This window comes from Physeter macrocephalus, chromosome 6, assembly GCF_002837175.3.
Source record: "Physeter macrocephalus isolate SW-GA chromosome 6, ASM283717v5, whole genome shotgun sequence".
Classification (NCBI taxonomy): Eukaryota; Metazoa; Chordata; class Mammalia; order Artiodactyla; family Physeteridae; genus Physeter; species Physeter macrocephalus.
In genome coordinates this window covers 64,500,914-64,518,631 of record NC_041219.1, presented here as the reverse complement: position 1 = coordinate 64,518,631, position 17,718 = coordinate 64,500,914, and the positions used below count along the sequence as shown (strand labels likewise).

Sequence of the window (17,718 nt, the reverse complement as noted above, 5' to 3'; positions counted from 1 at the left end):
CATGTGGGATCTTCCCGGACTGGGGCACGAACCCGTGTCCCCTGCATCGGCAGGCAGACTCTCAACCACTGCGCCACCAGGGAAGCCCTAGACATTTAATTCTTAAAGTTCCGGAGTCTGGGAGTCCACAATCAAGGTGCCAGCAGACTTGGTTTCTGGTGAAGGCCAGCTTTCTGGCTTGTAGATGGCTGTCTTCTTGCTGTGTCCTCACATGGCAGAGGGAGAGGGCACTCTTTTGCTCTTCTTATAAGGGCACTAATCCCATCATGGGGGCCCCACCTTCATGACCTCATCTAACCTTAATTACCTCCCAAAGGCCCCATCCCTAAATCCCATCACACTGGAGGTTAGGGCTTCAACACATGAATCTGAGGGAAGACACATTCAGTCCATAACAAAGATCACATGTTCTGCCTCTCCAGACCCTCCGCTCTGTCCAAGCTCGAGCACAATGCAAGGGCCCTAAAACTCAGTCTCTATTCCAGAAAAAGAAGGCTAAATCTCCAATGGATTGACATTAAGTATCAATCACCTTGGGAGAAAACAGGGTCTTAATATATAAATTGAGCTGTAGCCTCCTTATACATTTTGCTTTCCTAGGTAGTGGACTGAAATTCAGACACAGGACAATACATTTGAGGAGATGTACAAAATATTTTTGAAGCACAAAGAAGAGCAGGGAAAGCAGACTAAGGGGCTAGGAAGTGTTTCTCAGAAGCAGTGGCCTTAAGCTAAGCCCCTCAGGAAGAGTAAAAATTAAATGCACAGCAATAAGAGATAAGAAAAATGCAAAGGCCTTCCTGGCAGAGAACCATGTGAGCTTAGGCACAGAGTCAAGTAAGAGTATTCAGGACACTGGGATTCTTGCAGTATGACTCGATGTAAGAGTTGTATGAGGAAGAGAAGGAGATGGGGCTAGAGAGGTGGGTTGCGGCCAGATCGCAGATGTCAGAAGGATGACTCCAGCAGGTACGTGAAAGAGAGCGTGAGAAAGGCACCAGTGGAGATGGAGACCGGTTAGATTAGTGCAATAAATCTCCCTAAAACAATGGAGACCTGAAGGAAGACAGTCGTGGAGGGATGGAAAGGAAATATATCTAATCACAAGGAGAAAGTTAATACAACCCCCGGTTTTCTCAGTTGGATGACCAAGAGCAGCAGCTTGCAGCATTTTGACTGTGATCCATGTTAGGAAGTATTTTACACTGAGACACTGTGTACACACATCCACACACCACACTTGCATTCACACTTATGAATAACTGAGACTAAAGTTTCACAAAACAGTACTGAGTCTTACTATATGTAATGCACTCTGATATTTTCAATTCTGTTTCTGTTGTTAAATGCTGGTCACAGATGAATAAAGAAGATGTGATATATATATGTGTGTGTGTGTGTGTGTGTATGTATATATATATATATATATATATGTGTGTGTGTGCAATGGAATATTACTCAGCCTATATATATATATATATATGTGTGTGTGCAATGGAATATTACTCAGCCATAAAAAAGAATGAAATAATGCCATTTGCAGCAACATGGATGGACCTAGAGATTTTCATACTAAGTGAAGTAAGTCAGACAGAGAAGGACAAATATCGTATATCACTCATATGTGGAATCTAAAAAAAAATGATACAGATGAACTTATTTACAAAACAGAAATAGAGTAACAGACATTGAAAACAAGCTTATGGTTGCCAAAGGGGAAAAGAGGAGAGGGGATAAATTGGAAATTTGGGATTAGCAGATACACACTATTATATATAAAATAAAAAACAAGGACCTACTATATAGCACAGAGAATTATATTCAATATCTTGTAACAACCTATAATGGAGAAGAATCTGACAAAGAATATATATATACATTATATATATATATATAACTGAATCACTTTGTCGTACACTTGAATCACTGTAAATCAGCTATACTTCAGTTTTTAAAAAACACACGTTTTACTGTTCCTACAGTATAAAAATAAATGAATAAATACTGGTCACAACCCATTAAATTAATTTCACAACCCATTAATGTGTCACAATTTAGAAAGTGTTTAGGAAATCACTTACTGAGGGGATGATAACACTGTCGCAACAGAAGTAAACACAGGAGGAGAAGTTGCAGCAAAGGAGGGAAGATGAAGAATCAAGTTTTAGATACTTTGCTTTTGATGCGCTGGGACTAAAGCTTCTCTGGGCGGCTTTGGTTCAGACTCCAGTCATCCCTCAGTTTCCACGGGGATTGGTTCCAGGACCCCTGGGGAACACCAAAATCCAAGGATGCTCAAGGGCCTTGTATAAAATGGTGTAGTATTCGCACATAACCTGTGCACATCCTCCAGTAAACTTTAAATAATCTCTAGCTTACTTATAATACCTAATACAATATAAATGCTACGTAAATTGTTGCCAGCTTGCAGCGAATTCAAGTTTTGCTTTGGGGAATTTTCTGGAATTTTTCTTTCAAATATTTTGGATCTATGGCTGGATGAACCCGTGGATATGGAACCCAAGGATCCAGAGGGCCAACTGTATACAGTTGCCTGAAGAGCTGAACTTTGGCTCTAGAGATGACCTTCTAGGGAGGCCTATCTGAGGAGAAATCTGCTGGGTCCACAAGAGACATCCCCACCGGCTCTCACCTCCAGGCCCAGGTACTGCTTTGCTCCGTGCCCCTGTTGCCCTGCAAAAAGAAGAAATCATTTTCCCTGATCCTGTATATGTTTAAGTAAACACTGGACAAAGATCAAAGTCAATAAGTGTCTGATAAAAAAATGGAAAATTAATAAATGAACCCAAGGAAGGAAAGGCACCCTCAGATTTTGAATTTCTGAAATTTCAGATGCACGTTGTTGACAGGAATGAACATTGGAGACAGAATTTTAAACCTCACAGCAATGCTTTTACTAGATAGACGATGCACACGACCGAAGAATCAAGTATATAATCAGTTATTTCTGGAGTATATTTCTGTTCAACTTATTCGTTAGTTTTATAAAACTCCGACAAACATAAAGGGGTACTCACTGAATATCGTGAAGCTCGAACTCTGCATACACACTGTCGACTCAAAAAAAAAAAAAGCACAACTTGAGAGTTGCAAGTTAAGTTTTATTTGGGGCAAAATGAGGACTGCAGCCCAGGAGAGAGCATCTCAGATAGCTCCGAGAAATTGCTCCAAAGAGGCAGGGGGGAAGGTGAGTATATATGTGATTTTGGTGAAGGGGGAGTACATTCAATCGAGCACATATTTTTTTTGCAGAAGGTTTCTGTTAGTCCCAAGGAACAGTCGTCACTATGAAGTATTTTAGTGTTTTTCTAGATATGAGGAGAAACAAGAATTGGGCTCACAAAATTGGCACCTGAAAATATCTATCTGAAGACCTGCTCTGCTAGTTTCTCCCAGAGCACGGAGCGCCTCATTTCAGCTCTCCACCCTGAACGCCTTTCAGGGGGTGTTGAAAATCAGCGGCTGCAGCAACACATAACTAAATTCTTGTAGAGGTAGATGGCAAGTGCCAATGACAAGGGCCAATTTGTAGTTGACAACACGCACATACACATACATACACATACACTTCTCTTTTTCCCGCCTTTTAAGCAGATTTTTCTCTCCCTCTCTCACTCTCCCATACTCTGGTCCCCTGACCCTCTCACACACAAATCTCTCTCCAACCTTGAACTCTGACAGATTCCCTGTTTTCGCTACCAACCACCACTAATTGGACCATCCATCTCAGAGTATAAGTTATGAAGAGGGCTAAAATGTCATCATCATGACTTAGACAAGCAGAAGTTTTCCATTTCTATTTCAGTTGGGTATCGTGTGTTTAGTGGTAGTTTTCTTGTACTGGTTTTCTTTTGCCATCGACACCACAAGAAGTTGGCATTCCCTCCACAGTCCTACCCTAGATTCCATTTCTTACTTTATGCATCACTGGTTCCAGAAAATCTCATTTACTTTCATGGCGTCAACTACCATCTAGGTAGGCCTAATAAGCCAAGTCTCTCTCTTCATACCTCTTTTCTGAGTTCCAAAACTATTTCTAAACCCACCTATTAGGTATCTCCATGTGGAGCTGTACGATTTTGATGTGTCCAAACAGAATTCATTTTTCATCCCCTCTCCCAACTCACCCCTTCCTAAACCCATGCCATCTCTTGCATTCTTGATCTTAGTTCACTGGAGGAGAGAGGTCTTTTAAAGTAAAGGACCGATGGAAAGTCAAAATAACCCTGGTCCCAGAATTCTATTGCTTTAACAGAAGCTCTTCATCCTCATACAAGAAGGGGAGATTTGGGACTTTTTAACCAGAGAGTTGGTCTTATGAAACACTGAAAAGCACCCCACCATGCTGATTGAAAAAAAAAAAAAAATCCTTTGGACTGCCAAATTCGGCTTGATCCCTCTCTTTCTTTATCTTATTTTTCTGCTTGGTCTATGAATTTCAGCAGGCCAGTAGAGTCAAGTGAGAGCCTACCTAAAATGTGGAAAAAAAAAAATATAAAGTTTCACTGAAGACTTCAAACCCCTTTAGCCCAAAGCTAGGACTCTTTAAGAAAAAAAAAACAAACCCGTCTGTTATCCCACTCTGTTCATCTAAAAAGCAGGTGCTCATTTGTAAGCATCTCTGTTCTCCACCAAACACCTTCTAGGCAGGCACACAGGAAAGCTTTGGTTTGAATGTCACAGCCTGGTTTGATAAGACGCATCTAGCCTGTTAATTGGTCTCTAGGCTTTATTCATCTACCTCTTATCACTAAACTTGCTGCTCCTAAAGAGGAGACACAGAAAAATTCTCAAGAGCTGGTGAGTAGATTTATCAGGACTTTTAGCATTCTGTCGGTGCCTATGGTACTCAGCTGCTGAGTTACACTGAAGAGGACCAAACTCTGGTTGAAGAGAATAGCATGGCAGGGAGAATTTCTTTTTCCCCATCTGTTATGAACTGAATGTTTGTGACCCCCTGCCAAATTCATATGTTAAAATCCTAACCCTCAATGTGACAGTATTAGGAGGTGGGGCCTTTGGGAGGTGATCTTATAGAAGAGACTCCAGAGAGCTTTCTTACCCCTTACCCTCATTTGAGGACATAGGAAAACAACGGTCATTTCTGACCCAGGAAGTAGGCTCTCATCAGATACCAAATAGATAGCAAATCTGCCTATGCCTCGACCCTGAACTTCCCAGCCACCAGAACTGAGAGGAATAAATGTTGTTTTAGCCACCCGGTCTGTGGTATTTTTGTTATACCTGCTCAAACGGACTAAGACACTGTCCAAAGATACCACTTGGCTCAGAGAGATAGAAAGTAAATTTTTAAGTTATTACCACTTCATCTGAAAACAATAAATGAATCTCAAATGTCCAACAGTCACTGGAGTAGGCAAAGAAAGTACCAGACTATAATGGTTTAACTTTCTAAACTACAAAATGTCTGATGCAGTGTTTGACACAGAGCAGATACTCGGTAAATGTTCTGGTCCTTTCTCTCCCCACTTCCTTCTCTGTTCCCTCCTTTTCCTTCCCTTTCCATCTGTTTCTATTACTACCTTGCTGTACATGACTAACAGGCAGAAAATAGGCCGAAGCCAAATTACTTTAGCTCAGTAAGATGAGAAGTCCTATTCAAGACATGAATACTTAGAAGACTTCAAACTCTTCTAAAGAAGTGTTGGAAGGCTAAGGGGAGGAACATAGTTTCTTGGCCAGGCAGCCTTTTATGCATCCTGCAGGAGAAAATATTTCTGTATCTCATGTAGATGCCACTCCCCAAATCTGAAGACCCTAAAATCTCTGTTTTTCCTTCAGTAGATGGATGGCCTTACATCAGGTGAGAGGAATGACTAAATGCCAAACAAAGCCTGAGCAAAATATGAAGTGGGAAAACTTATATTTCCCATTTTTACCTCTCCTCTTACAATGTCCCTTAGCACTCCACCTGCCTAATCCTGGGAGTCTATCCTGCACCCTTTGCTTTCCAGAAAATAAGAACTATCCTTTCTTCGCTATTCTCTAAAACCACTGATGTCTGTCACAATACTACTGCCTTACATCAATATAAAGCTTTGGTGTTTGACCAGGGTTATAACTGATAATTACCACTCTTGGGCTTCACAACTCTGCAAAACAAGGAAAGCAGTTGCCCCCATTTTACAAATAGATAAAGTGAAGCTCAGGGCTTCTTCAAGGTCATATGGCCATAAAGTAAAAAATAACGTAAGGGAGCCTTCCTATTTGCCTTCACTGAGACGACAGCATGAAAAGGAGCTTTGTTTGGAAGTCTCTTGCACCATAAAGCGTGAAACATGATTCCGACATGAAAGTTCTACTCTCCTGACTGTCATCTTTTCTAGGCCTTTCTGGTTGACTTTCTCAGTTTATCTCTACAGCATTAATACAGTGAATTTTAAAAATTTAAAAATTGCTCCAAAAAATAAACTACCCTAAGAATTATGTTGGGTCCTTGGGTTTGTTCCACTGAAACGTCTTCTCAAGTTTCTTATGATGCTCCTGCCCAGACTCTACTAACTGAAGAAGTTAACAGGAGAGATCACATGAATCCAGTGGCTATTCAAATGAAATGAAGGAACTCATCCGTACCCTACCCCTCTTCTAGCTCAACAACCTAGATGGTAGTTGGTGTCGAACAAACTCATAAACACTGATGTATAAAGGTCTTTAACATACTCTATTTTAAATTACTCAAATAAGGACTAGAAATTACTAGAAAGCAGGCTGTTCCATTTACAACTTCGGAGCTAAGGGAACATGTGTAATCTCTATCCATATATAAATTAGTATTTCCCACGCAGCTCCCGTGTGATAGCGGGCTGTCACCAGGCTGTCACTCCAGAGCATGTGATTTTAAAAATGGAAGGAAAGATGGGAAGGAGGAGGAGAAAGGAAGAGAGGGAGGGAGGGAAGGAAGGAAGGAAGGAAGGAAGGAAGGAAGGAAGGAAGGAAAGAAGGAAGGAAAGGGAAAAAGAAAGAAATCTCTAGTCTTTATCTAAATACTCAGTATTGAATAAGTCATTTTGAGAACTCGAGAGCAGAGTCAAATTGCCTTTTTGAGTCTCGAAGTAAATTATCAGCCTGGTACAGACCTAGGCTAAGACAGATATAGCATTTAACTTCACGGGTGGCTATAATTTCTGGATCTGCGAAAGAGTGATTCCTACTTAGTATATTCCAAAAAGGACATGAAGTTTCTTAAAGGCCCTGTATAAATCAATTCACAACCATACTCAGATAGTTTGACTGTGACTCCAAAATGTCTGAGTTTCATTTTCTCCCTGTTAAAGATGAAACCACTGACATTCATTTTTTATGGACATTTTCAGCTAAAGACTTTTTTTGGTGAGTTAAAATTTGAAGAGCATGAAAGAGAAATTATTCTGATTTATGATGACTTCCAATCAGGACCAATTAAGAGAAAATGAACCGGGGAAATTGGAGTGGGGAAGGGAAATAAGATCCTGGAAAGTGAAAGTATTTAAACCTAAGTTTTCTTGCCTTTGCTCTCCCCTGGGTAGAATCAAGCAAGGCAGCCTCAGGACCAGGGTCCTTGTGCCCCCAGGCCTCACTCACATTCAGCTGTTTCACCTCTAATCTTGCTCTAGGCACAAACAGCTTCACCTGGGATTCAGCTACACCTGTGCTACCCTTTACCCAGGAGTCTATCAGACATACAGAAATGCTTGTCCTTTATTACAACATTCAAGTATTAATGTAAGTGAATTCTTCTAATAGTACCTCGTGCTCCAACTTATTTCTGACTTGGTTCCCACCGAAACACCTTCTGGCTTCAAGCTGAAAATCCAAGGCCTCAAATTTTACACATTTAAAAAAAGTATTTATGTCAGTACTCAGATCTGAGCACAAGGGGCCACATTACTGGGTCAGGGCTTTAGAGGGTCCCCATAGCACACTGCATTCATACACAAGCATGCACATACCCACACATACATACACAAACACACTCACATTTATTAAGGACTGCATGGGTGCTGCTGTCTCTCGGGATATGGCGCTGGCACGGGACTACTTGTATTTTAACCATCCACCCTCATGACCAACGCTGTTAAGACCCCAGAGAAACACTCTTCATCTCCTGCCCACAACGTCCGCACAAAAGGTGACTTCATTCAGTTACTGTAAAAGTCCGTGGGTTGTGCCATTGCTGATGAATGGACACTGCTTTAGAGCACGGAGGAGATTCCAGTGGCAAAAGTACTTAAGAGATGAGACAAATTAATTAGCCTGTCAAATCTTTCCTCTGAGGGAATGTGAAGGCGACAGATTATTGAATAACAAAGTATCGTTTCCCAGTAATGCTGTTTTGGGGGGGGTTTTTTGGTTTTTTTTTTTTTTTTTTTTTTTGCTTTTGTGTTCCAATTCATGGTTCCAGAGGTATTCACAAATTAGTACAATATGTGGAACCAATGCACCTGGTAGCTGAGAAACAATTCTACAATCTTAAATGTTCACATTACTCTTACATTTGTGTGTGTATAATTTGGATATATAATACAAATATACACACACACACACACACACTCAGATTTCTCAACCTTGGAACTATTTACATCTGGGATAGGATAATTCTTTGCTTTTGTTGCTGTGGTTCCTCCTGTTGTTGAGGGCCGGTGCTTTTCTGTGCGTTGTAACCTACTTAGCAGCATCTCAAGCTTTTCTCCACTAGATGCTAATAGTTTCTCTCCCCAGCAACACTTGTGAGAACCAAAAATATCTCCAGAAATTGCCAGATCTCCCCACATGAGAAGCACTGGGCTTGACATTACCTGTGAAACATGACATGGTTTCACTACAGTGGTAACCTGATGGATACTGAACTCTAGAAGTGTGCATTGTTCTATCTTTATAAAAACATTTATTACGATTGAATTAAATGTTTTAAAATTTAATTTAAAATGTCAGCCCTCTTAAATTACATTTAAAATTTTGATATTTATTCACTATATTCTGTATTTTACTTTTTAATAGACTACCTTGAATGTTTAACAGACTAGTTTGGATATTTTAGGAGACTATAAAGCCTACATGAAAAGAAATTTTAATTTTTGGTTTTACATTCACCTTAGCTTACATCTTTTGATAAAAAAAATATACTGAAATATACTTTGCATGGATTACATTTTTCATTTTTCTAATGAATTGATTATGAGAGAAATAGAGAACACTAAAGCAAATCTCAGAAAATAAAACCAAAGAGCCTAAGAGCATAAATGGAAAATCTTTAAAAGGTGGACTGCTTAAATTTTTAAAAACTAGAGCACTGAAAGTGAGGAGGCATCTGTCTAGCATCGACCCCTGTCTGAACCACATTATCTTGGGTGAGATGTGGTGAGGCCAGATGCAGATGGACAGAGAGAAGCCGGAAAGAGTGGTCCCAATTCCTTGAGGAGAACACAGCAGCGGAAGCACAGATCACGAGGCAGAAGTGGGGGTGGGGGGCAAGTGCCTCCATTGTAATTTCTATGGGAAGGAAAGGATGAAGCCCGGCAAGCAGGTTGAGGATTGGCTAATTTGAAAAAATTCAGTGGGCTCTGGAGCAGAGGGTCTGTCCCTGGTTGCCTGGTACCTGGCCCTGGGGCAATGAACGGGTATATGTGGCCCAGATAAAGCAGGTGATTGGGGGTGTGCACTTAGCTTCTCAGGAAGAGGAACTGACCAGCCAAAGCCTCTAGCCGAAGCCTCAATGCTAGGTCAAGACAGAATTTTTTAAAACTATATTACACCCACACATAGAATTCAGGGACAGGACCTTGCAAATTCCTCATTTGATAAAGATGCAATTACTGATCATAACAATTAAATGAGTAAGAAAGTTTTTTTTTTTTTTTCCAAAAGACAATAAATGCAACAGACCATTCACCTTCTTTGCTAAGTGAAGACTTCATTACTGACCAAACAATGAGAAAGAATGTAGTCCTCCTGTATTCTTGTCCTGGCCTGAAAAATTTTAGGTGTAGATCTAATTGAACATGATTCAAAAAGGATTTGAAATGACCTAAAGAAATTTATATATATATATATATATATGTACTGGGGAATAAATACTAGGTGAAGGGAAAATGAAGAGAGAAATATCCAGAGATGTAGTCCTGTTCTCCAGAAAACTGACTACATGAAAGCTCATGTCTTTAGGGCTTAGATCTTGTAGGGTTTGTAGACATGCCACAAATGTGACTGCCTAGTGACCTAAACAAAGAGAATAGCATTATTTGTTTCAAAATCACAAAATGCCTATCAGAAAATAAAAACTACTAGTTGCTCAGGAGAAATGCACCTTTTCTAGAAACTGGGAACCTGAGAAGAATCCATTCTCAATTCTTGGAGCTGAAAATCATCTGTTGTGTATAGACTGCAATTAACATTTGTAGCCGGAGGTTTTCTACACCAAACATTAGCTAAGAAGTTCTTTCACATTATGGTTTCCCTTCGTAGGATGCACTGGAGCCAACGGTGCAGTTGTTCTCAGCCCTGCTTCCTGTCACCACTACTCAAATTTCCCAGCTGGTTTCAGGGAGAGGGGATGATGGGGGGCAGCTGGGCCTGTACTAATGCAATCTTTAATTGGCAAAAATGCACCTCGACTGACACCATTGCCTAAGGCACCAGGTGACTGCAATGGCAGTACAAGCCCCATCCCCACCCCTTCTCCATCTTCCCCAGGTTCCGAGCACAGAAAATGACCTCTAGGTCAGCTTCTGGATGTTAACCGGCATCTTATCACTGAACAAGTGATGTGATAGTTGAAAATTACAGAGGGAGGCATCACGGTTTACATGTTTCAACTCACACGTTTTTGCTCCAGAAAATTAAATGCTTCTATTATCTCTACAGCAAATGTCACAAAATAGCAAACTCAGTGCAGGAAGGACGATGTGTATTACATCGTCCAAGAGGAACCACTCTTTTATAACCGATTAAACTCATCGCAGTTGAATATTCTAACAATTGTCACCAGTGCACAGTTCAAGTTACCACCTCAGTACAATTTGTTTACAATTATCAGGGTTACAAATGGCCTTCCAAATACATCCTGGAGAGGTCTGACAAAGTTTTCTGTCAAGTATGTACTGGCCCAGCAGGGCAATTTTCAATCTGGTCCCAGAATACTACAGGAGGTCAATTTCCAAGTTACAACAAGTATCTGACCTATACATGCTTTTTATGTGATGTGTGAGCTGTCATTTCCACACTGGACCACCTCCTCTAAGGCTACTTACTATAACTATTGTTTCTTCCAGCTGTGAAACAATTTTAAAGGCACTCACTGATCTTTGATAAATTTTTAAAACCCTCGCCTCTTAAACAAACAAACAAAAAACCCCACCTGTTTCTAAAGGTCTGATATTATGCAGAAATTATTTTCAGAGTGGCTATAATTCTCCATCTACTTCCCCTAACTAAGCCTAGTTTCTCTACTGTCCTGGTTGTATTTAATAACCTTTCATATTTAGCGAGTGCTTATTCTTGCTGGGCACTGTTCTCAGGTGCTTTGCTTCTCACACATTATGTCATTTTATGTTCAGGACAACCCTATGAAATTGTCTCCATTTTACAGATAAGGAGACTGAAGCGTGAATGACTGATCTGAAAAATTTGTCCCAGTTAACCCAAACAAGATAAAGACCTAGGATTCAAACTCAGGTTTGTCTGAACACAGATCCTACATCTTTAACCATTATGAGTCTAACAATTGTGCTATAATTTAATATTGCAGATGCATGTTTTGCTGATTTAATCAAATTTGTATACGTGTATTACATGTATACGTACACACACATGCATACACATATTCGTACTGTATTTCATGTATATAATAAGTTAAGTAGACTTTTGGGACTCGCCAAAGAACCTTTCAACCATGCTCATTTAAATTTTTTAAATAAGGTGTATTGGGCTTCCCAATTTAAATTTAATATCTCCTCATTAGGGAAATTTGGGGATATGCACAAAAGAAGAGAAAAGAAAAAAATCATCCAAATGCTTATGTTTAAAGCTGAATACTTTCTAATATTTTGTTAATCATAAATTACAACATTTTGGTTAGGAAAACATTCTATGGGAATGCACATTTCAAATGCTAAAGGCATGATCTTATAACATTTTTGATATAAAGTTTAGCCAACATAGGAGTCAAAGAGACATAGGTTCCAATCTCAAAGCTACCACTTACTGGCTGGTGACCTTAGGAAGCAGTTTGACCTCTTGAGCCTGAGTTTCCTTGCATGTAAAATAAGAATAATAATTATTCCTATCCCACTGGGATGTCCTGAAAGTTGAATGGGACAATACATGTAGAGTGCTTGGCAAACACTTAGTGCTCCAGAGAAGATGGTGGCAGTGGACATGCCATAATTTTCTTTTTCTTTCTGAATCACTACATTAAAACAGATAAGACAATTAGGTAGTAAACCAAAAATCCATGGTCAACGTTTACTGTGAAACTAGATGACTAGATTTCTTTAGAAACCTCAAAATATCAACCAGGGAGGACAAATCACCAGTCACAGGACCAGAGTGGCACCAGCATCTAGGCAGCAGAAAGCAGAGAGAAGCAAAGACAAAGCACCATGGACCCACCTGGGAACAGCCACTGAAACCAGGAGGGCTTTACGCAATCCAGTAATGGGCAAGTGCAAGGGGGCTCTCGGTAGAAACTGGGACTAGAAGAATTTAGCACTTATGAGCTTTCTTCTAGGACAGGGGTCCCTTTCAGGAAAGGGCCCAGCACTACGGAGAAACTTCTGGAATGTAATGAAAATTGAACAGAATTGGCCCAATTGAGACAAAGGAAAGAAAAGATCCAGATAAAAGTGGAAGTGGAGAACAGAAGCAAGAAGTCTTGGAAAACAGCAGAAGAGGGGATTCTCTGAAGTTAGAAAAGCTAGCCTGAATCAGGCCTCTAAAATTTCAGAAAACTGATTTCACATAAAAATGAGCTGCAGAAAAGCATCGAAGTCAAGTCCTATGCAAAGTTATTATATGATAAAAGAGAACAGAAAGCAGAATAACATCACTATAGATAATAAAAGCATATCAGAAAGACAGGGACAGATCAAAACGGTAACCTATTTCAAATAAACTAAAAGACATTAAGAAAATGATACAAGATGTAAAAGAACAGTATAGTCAGAATTAGAAAAACTCAGAAATGAGGTGACAGAGCATAGGAAAGAATTATAAATAAATGAAAAGACATTTCTGGAACAAAGACTAAACTGGAAGGAACACAAAAGCAAATAAGCACAAAATTCACCTTAAGAAAACAGGCGGTGAAAAGAAGGAAGGTTTTAAAAATCAAAAAGAAATAAAGAGCTAAGGATGAAAGAGAAAGTGGCAAAGGAATATAGGCAAAGCAGATTCAAATTACACAATATAAGAGTCCCTGAGGAAATAAACCAAAGCAAGAAAGAGAACAAATGCTAAAAACAATAATTTAAGAAAACTTTCCTGAAATTAAAAAAGAAAATTGAAACTATATATTGAAAGAACACACCACACATCTGAGAATATCAACTCAGAATGACCAACACCAAGGCATATTCTAATAAAGTCATTGGATTTTGAAGAAAATTAATTATTTGAGCATCTAGGGGAAAAGGGCACGTGATTTATAAGGGAAAAAATTAAGTTACCATAAGACTTTACGACAGCAATGCTTTATGACAGGAAAAAAAGAGTGACCTAATTAACATACTCAAGGAAAGAAGTGTCTAAAGGAAATATAAAGAAAAGAATTTTTATTTAGCAAAACTGACTTTCAGACATAATGAGCATACACAAACTGTTATCAACCTGTAAAAACTCAAGGAATATTATTCCCATGAGCCTTGCCTGAGGAATATTCTAGAAATGAGCTTCAGAGAACCAAAATCACTAGAGACATAGACACGAGGACTGATGGTGAGAACTAAATATATAAAACATATAATTATTATAGAACTATGAGCAAATGAGCATTAAAAGGGGAAAGTAGAGTATTAATGGCTATATGCTTAGGCAATATAGATATAGTACAGCTATAAAAATTAATGGGAGATGGGGAAAGTACATGCAACAAAATTTGTAGTTATTTTCAATGATCATATTGCCAGTGGTAGTATTAGTATCATTTGTGTATATACTATTGGAATTGAGTAATGATGATGAGTAATGATGCAATATTCTGATTCTATCATTCCCTGTGTCCTTGAGAACTAGGATTTTGGTATGGAAGAAAGGAAATAGAGGGACTCCCCTGGTGGTCCAGTGGTAAAGAATCCACCTTCCAATGTAGGTGACACAGGTTCAATCCCTGGTCCGGGAACTAAGATCCCACATGCCACGGGGCAAATAAGCCCGCGTGCCACAACTATTGAGCTCTCATGCCTCAACGAGAGAGCCCGTGTGCCACAAACTACAGAGCCCATGTGCTCTGGAGCCCACGCGCCACAACTAGAGAAGAGAAAACCCGCATACCACAACTTAAGTCCGAGCAGACCGTGCGCCATAACGAAAAAGATCCCACGTGCCTCAACAAAGATCCCGTGTGCTGCAACTAAGACCAGACACAGCCAAAAAAAAAAATAAATAAATAAGGAAAATAAACAAATTAAATAAATATTTTTTTAAAAAAAGAAAGGAAATAGAGATGCAATACGGAAGAAGTTCAGTAAAAAGCCCTGTCTTCCTGAATTTAAATTCGAACTATCAGTATGAACTCATAAAGTAACGTGTCCACTGAAGAAGCCTTGAAACAATGATCGTCCCAAGCAAGGAGACTGTGGTTTTGAAATATCATTTTCCCTGAAAAAATGTCCAAGGCTTCTTAGAGAAGTAGCTATTTCCATATCTGGGGCCAGAAATGTACAAGATAAGCCTGGAAAATCTTGACACACCCAATAGCAAAGAACTTACCAAAGAGTCATGTAAAGAAGACTCAGAAGCCAACCTGAAGAGGCCCCCACTAGCCAAATACAGGACAATTTGAGCTTCAATAAAGATATCTGAGTGGACAGAATGGGGATGGAAATCCCTTCACTTGCAGAAGGGGTCAAACATAAGTCTGGTCAAGTGTGGATCCAGCTGCCAATCTGCAGGGAATACAGAAGAGAGAAGAAAATGATAAGGTGAAAACTCCAGACTATGGGAAGCTGCAGATCAAATGCCCCAAGTTCTCCAACAGATATTGTGTGAGGAAAAGAAAGGGATGGAGGGGGAAATTGCAGATTCAAAGAAATTTAAAATTTTAAAAGCAGGCAAGACAAAAGTACAGTGTCTGGGAATGCACACTTTTTGATAAAACTCTAAAGAAGCGCAAAGAGGTGATTATTATAGCATCTGGGTAGCGGTTACTTTGGAGAGAAGGAGGAGAGTTGAGATTGGGGTGGGGTACACAGAGGGGCTGCTGGAGTAGCAGCCCAGAAAAGTTCTATTTCTAAACCTGAGGAGGGGTTGCAAACATACACACAGTTCATCACTCTTTGCTCTTCTGTGTGATTTTCTGCATCAGTGTTATATTTTACAATAGAAATGTCCACCAAATACTAAGTGCTAAATAAATATTAGCTATACTTAAAATTAAACTGAAAACATCTTTAAATGTCCTAGCATCACAATAAACAGCCAAGTGGTGGAAAACAGACTCAAAATTAAGACATTCTGAGGAAGTCTCAAGAAATACCTAGATTTGGCTTGAATCTTGGCAACTGACTCTAGGGAAGATATGAAATCGAAGAGTTTTGTTTTCTTCCTGGATTGGCAGGGGAAGTTGACTATCCTTCAGGATGAGAGCTCTCAAAAGGATGAAAAAATTAACTCTAAGTGCTGGGAACAACAGGAACAAAAGGGGAATAACCTTAGAAACAACTGAAATAATCAGTCAAGACCCAAGCAAGGTACGTTTTGGCGCTGAGAGGCACGGACATGGAGCAGCCAGCAGATGCATGCTGCAGGTGTGAGGATGTGACCTCCTCTATGTGACAGGACAAAGACACCTGTTCTGACCCACACAAGCCAAGCCAGGCCTCCTTGATTCTCTGGTTCCCATTTTTAGTATTTTGGAACACGCAGGTGCCTAGCACTGAGCTGGAACCAAGGTCCTCAGTCTAATGCTCCTTGGAACATTTTAGCTCTTAGAAGAGTGCCCTCCTGTCTGTCTAGAAAAAGTAAGTGACACAGAATGTCTCAGGTCAGTCTCCACAGCAGGATGACCCAGAAACCGAGAGTTGCACGCATGAGGTTTACAGAGAGTGCCCACAGGGACCACCATCTGTGAGGGAGTGAAGGAGAAGAATGGGGCAGAGAAAAGACTGGAGTTGTGATGCAGGCAAAATACAGACCACAGACAATCCCACAGAAAGCTCTGGAGCTGGGCTAGCTATGCAGACCTGTCTCACCTTGGGGTGAGGGGCATATGGGACTTCACTCCCACCAAGGACACCAGCACCCCTACCACCCCCGCCGTTAACCACTCGTTGGATGTGGGCTGCTCTTGGGGAAGCGGTGTGACCTTAGGCTAAGTAGCTCTGTCTTCCTTTGAGGGTAATTCCCTGAGAGTCCCTCAGGTAAGAGCTGTTAGTCACCAGTACCCCCAGGTGCAAGGACAGGAGTGCCTCCATCCTAAGGAGGATAGGGACGGCGCACCACAGCACCCACTACGGAGAGCAATCATCTCACTTCTCTGCAGTCAACCCGTGGATCATGCATACTTTGTCTCTACAGGCTTGCATTTCATCTGGCCCCCTTCAGTGCCTTCTGGCCTTATGTTCAGAAGAAGAGTTTTGCCTTAAAGTTCCAAAGAGGCCTGGGAATTTGGCCTTTAAAGAATTTTCTTTGCATACTGACCTTCAAGTGAAGACTGACAATGCATTCCTAGGATCACAGCATTCTCATCCACTCATACAACCAATATTTATTGAACGCTTTCTGGGCGCCAAGTCCTGGGAGCTAAGCAGGAGGACCACAGTGGCGAAGAGAAGAGAGTCGCCTTTTGCCTAAAGCTACCTGTCATTCAGTGTTGTCCAATTCTGCATAATGATGATGCTCTGCCTCTGTGCAGAGCAACCCTTCACGGTACTTCCCTTCTGGGGTTGGATGCTACGGAAGATAATTATGTCATTCTTGAAAAATCCATGACAAGATTCTTCTGAGACATTTCTTCCCGGAGCTAAGTGGAGTCTTTGACTTGATATCTATTTGAGACAGTAGGCAGATGAATTAGGCGGGGGCTTTAGACAGCAATTCAGGATAGTGCTCCTGACACCTTTATAATGATCAAGCTCCACTCTTTGAGACAGTTGCAAAAAAATACACCACCTGTGTTTGTAATCATCTGATATTATTCACTTTCTCGCATAAATGCATAGAACGTATGTTAGGATATAATTCTCCATGGATCTCTCTGTAGGTTTAAAGCCTAAACCTAATACTTGGGCAATGGAACATATTTCTCACTTTGTAATATTATTATTATTACCTCAGATTGCACTATATTCTAATTATTTGCATACACGTCACTTTCCTTTCAGCCTTTTTCAATATCCTGCCCTATTAATTAATTCTGCTTCCCATTTGTTACTTCAATCATTTGCTCTTCACAAATGCATCCGTCTCAGCCAATAAATATTAAACATACTTGAATTTCCTTCACCTTAAAAAAATCCTCCTCAACTTACCTTTCTCCTGAATGTG

At 40.2% G+C, this 17,718-nt stretch overlaps 1 long non-coding RNA gene across 2 annotated transcripts in view; it reads right to left on the bottom strand.

Moving 5' to 3' along the window:
* The window catches only part of LOC114486473 (uncharacterized), a 116,929-nt gene that overhangs the window by 29,400 nt on the left and 69,811 nt on the right, over positions 1 to 17,718 (bottom strand). The window contains exons 1-2 of one of the 2 annotated variants that reach the window (XR_003680278.2): positions 2,654 to 2,695; positions 2,082 to 2,268 (exon numbers count right to left, since the gene is read on the bottom strand). This is a non-coding gene — a long non-coding RNA (uncharacterized lncRNA). Of the gene's footprint in view, positions 1 to 2,081; positions 2,269 to 2,653; positions 2,696 to 17,718 lie in introns of those variants that run through there. The other variant, XR_003680277.2, reaches the window with a different exon arrangement.